The sequence below is a fragment of the Lissotriton vulgaris genome, chromosome 12 (genome assembly GCF_964263255.1).
Source record: "Lissotriton vulgaris chromosome 12, aLisVul1.2, whole genome shotgun sequence".
In the NCBI taxonomy this organism is placed as follows: domain Eukaryota; kingdom Metazoa; phylum Chordata; class Amphibia; order Caudata; family Salamandridae; genus Lissotriton; species Lissotriton vulgaris.
The window spans coordinates 246,824,937-246,829,197 of NC_141700.1; positions in this window are offsets into that span (position 1 = coordinate 246,824,937).

Here is a 4,261-nt window from a genome sequence, read left to right on the forward strand (position 1 = left end):
TGTGTGTGAACTGCAGTTCGGCTGACGGTCTGCATGTACTGCCGTTTGGCTGGCTGTGTGTGTACTGGAATTTTGATAGCGGTGTGTGTGGACTTGTGCTTGGCTGGCGGTGTGTGTGTGTGAACTAGCGCTTGGTACCGGTGTGTGTGGACTAGCGCTTGCCTCCTGATGTGTGCGGACTGGCGCTTGGCTGGCGGTGTGCGTAGGATGGTGCTTGGCTGGAGATTTGCATACATGATGCTTGCCTGGTGGTGTGTGTGGACTGGCACTTGGCTGTGGTGTGGGAAGACTGTTGCTTGGCTGGCGGTGCGGCTTATGTGGATCCCCAGTGTTTTCTTACCCAGCATCCACTGCAAACCTCAAATTTAGCTAAATACATCACTTTCTACTCACAATTCTGTATGGGAAAGATGTGGGATCACCGGGTTGACACAAATTTCCTGCCACCCAGCATTTCCTCAGGTCTCCCGATAAAAATTATGCCTCACTTGTGTGCGTGCCCAAAGCAGAGTCGGCCTAAAAACGTATTTAAAAACCTGCCCTTATGGACACACTTTGGTTCCCCCTCAGTTTTTCATTTTATATATTTTTAGGCTGACTCTGCTTTTGGCACCTACACAAGTGAGGTATAATTTTTATCGAGAAACAGAGGGGAACACTGTGTGGTAGGAAATTTGTGCCATCACACTGATCCCACACATAAATGTGAGGAAAATTTGATTTTTCTAGCTAAATTTGAGGTTAGCAGGGGACTCTTGGTCAGAAAACTTTGGGGGATCCACGGAGTCACACCTCCCTGGATACCCTTTGGTGTCTAGTTTTCAGAAATGTCTGGGTTTGGTAGGTATCCCTAGATGGCCGGCAAGCCTGGGAACAAAAGCCCAGGTGCCCCCCTTTCTATCACAAACAATCTATTTTTGCAAAGGGGGCTCCTGTGTTTTAGTACCGGGCTTGGATCCCCCAATGTTTTCTTACCCAGAATCCCCTATAAATCTCAAACTCAGCTACAAAAATAAAAATTTCCTTACACTACTGTCTGGGATCACTGGGCAGGCTCAGATTTTCTACCACCCAGTGTTGCCTTTGCTCTCCCGATAAAAATTATGATAACTCACTTGTGTGGGTGTCTAATGCAGTCAGCGTAAAAATGTATATAAACAAAATAGCTCTTAGAGCTCGCTGTGCTATTTGGTTTGCACACTCATTGCTACCACTAACTGGAAGGAGGTAGAAAGCACAAAAAAAATGGAAAAATAGGCTACTTCTCCAGTAAAATGTCTAAACTGTGTAGAAATTTGGGTTTTCTGACAAAAGTCTGTCTGTTCCTGAAAGCTGGGAAATTGTGATTTTAGCACTGCAAACCCTTCGTTGATACCATTTTCGGAGAAAACTTAAATGCTTTCTTCTGGAGCACTTTTCCCCATTTTTCTGGAGAAAAAAAAAAGTTTGCTGTATTTTGGCTATTTTCTTGGTCCACTTCAGGGGAATTCACAAACCCTGGATACCTTTAGAATCCTCAGCATGTTGGAAGATAAGGAAGCACATTTGGTGTGGGTACCTTATGTGGACGAAACATTACGGGGGCATAAGCGCAAACTACACTAAATAGCCAAAAAAGCCTTAGCAGTTGGCGTAGCAGCGAAGGGGTTAAGCATGTTCTGCATTATTTACATGTTGACATGGAAATGGTGCTGCTATTGTGAGGAATGTCTATTATGGCTGTTAAGTGGCCCTTTGTAAGGTGTGAAACTTTCAGAAAGTCATGATCTTTCGACTAACATTATGGTACATGCTGAGACTTGTAGTTCCACTTTTAACATTGTAATTATGTGTTTATTAGGCCCAGCATGAAACTTGTAGTTGACTAAAAGCCCTAATGGTATCACATCTATCGTTTGGCAACCTGGCAGCCATTAGTATTGTTATTACAGCATTTTAGTCTCTGCTTAACTTGCTGCCAGCACACTCTGCACAGGTATCTGTCACTCCATGATTCATGGAAGGTTTAAATCATTGGAGATTTGCCAAGGGTCCTGGCATCGACACTACCCTGTGGGCAGGGATTCTTCATAACCAGCCATTTTGGGGACAGAATGAAAAAATGTCCAAAGAATCAAACATTAATTAAATTTTCCCAAGTGATCTTCAATGTAAAAATAATTAGACCATATACACACATGTAGGTCCTCAAATGTGAGGGAGGAATGCCCTTTAACTTTCACACATTTCTTACCTTTTCTTTCTCCCCATCCTCATCTCTTTCTCTCCACCGACTGGCCTCATTTAAACATGCATCTTCTTTGGTAAATGCTAATGTTTTCATATTATCTCTTCACACTCACATCTCCCATCGGTCACCTAATTCACTGTTAGTGCCATCTCGCCTCAATCCTGTCGTTCTTCAGCTTCCTTAAGCGCAGGGCCAGACTGGGAACAAAAAGCAGCCCCAGAAAATGTTGTCCGACCACCCCACATATTGCACGTAGCAATTGAGCCTAACCAATGTTAGGTGGGTTTTGGGGAGAAGTTCCACCAAAGAATTAAAAAAATAAAAATAAACAGGAAAATGGTGGATTTTACAACACATTTTTCTTTTTATATTGAAATGTCATACCTTGGTTCATGTTAACATTTTCTTTTTACGTTGTTGGCCATGTTCCACAACTCCATAGCTGTGTGCTATATGTAATGCTCGATAACTCATGCCATAAGGTCTCTTAAACAAGAGCCCTCACCATGCACTGTAAATTACCCCACATATTAGATCTCTAATTACATCTTCTATGACATCATTGTTAATATCATATTTGCAATGAAATAATGAGAAAACTGTGCATGACGGGGGCACTAGTTATATTTACTTGGGATAACTATAACAATAACTGGTTAATTTCTGTGTTTTGTTTGTTTAAAATGTTACTTTGTTACTGAACATTTCACCTAACTATAATGTTACTTCAAGCTTTGTTTCATATGTATATACATATACATATATCATGTGTCATGCGGCGCGTCATGTGATCAAGCTCGCGTGAGGCGAGCGAAATGTGTCATGGCAGGCACTACGCCTGAACAGCTATGGAGTGAATAATTTCAATAAATCACGGCACTGCAAACGTACAACATTGGAGTTGTTTGAATTTTTCTTGGAGTGGAGGCATTCAAGAGGTCCTTGCCTGGTGGTCCTGTCAAGAGATTAGCAGGCCAGGAGTTGGAGTGAGATATATGTATATCTATATCTATGTATCTATGTATATATACGTGAATATATATATATATATATATATATATATATATATATATATATATATATATATATATATATATGTATTACCTACTGGCGGTCGCCAGTAGGTAGTTATAGTTAGGACCTAGTTTCCATAGGAAATCCGCAACATTTTATTGGGAATAAGTTTGGCGCCGGTTTATGAATCTCTGCGAATTTCTCAAAGAAGATGGCCCGCTCCGCTCCCTCCCTGAGAGTCTCGGGAAGATTCGTCAAGCGGGGGCCGAGAAAAAAGGGGGGTCCCAAAACGTGTTTTCCCCATGTTAATTTTCATAGGACGATTAGACACGGCTACAGCCCGAACCGCTGAACGTAATTACACCCAATTTGGGAAAATGGTAGGGTCTGGTACGCAGATCGCGCTTTTGGTTAAATGGTGTAAATCCCTCCAGTAGTTGTTGAGAAAATCGAATTTGAAAAAATGTATATATCTATAAGCGTGCACCGTACGCGCACCGTACGCGCACCGTACGCGTACCGTACGTGTACCGTGCGCGCACTGTACGTGTACGTGCGCGGACCTTCGCGTGCGCGAGCTGCATTCTGATTGGCTGCCAATGTCTGTCAAAACTCCAAAACAGAAATTGTTGGCAGCCATCTTGTGCCTCGGTAGACTGAGGCACAGGAAAGCAGAAAAACAAATGTGTAGAACTAAAAAAGGGGGCAGGGTAGAATTACCCTGACCTCCTAGGCCTGCTCAGGGGGTCCCACAAGGACTCCCTAGGCCCCCCCCCAATTTTTTTTTCAAAAAATCACGGGGTACGCGTACCGCGCGCGTACCGTACTCGTACCGCGCGCGCACCGTACGCGTACCGTGCGGGCACGGTATGCGTACCCCGTGATTTTTTTTTTTTTATTATTTTTTGGGCCTAGGGGGTCCTTGTGGGATCCCCTGAGCAGGCCCCGGGACTGCCGCCCCCGGGGCAAAGCAACGCAGCCCCTTGGCGCATACTGGAGACTCCTGGTGGGCTAGCT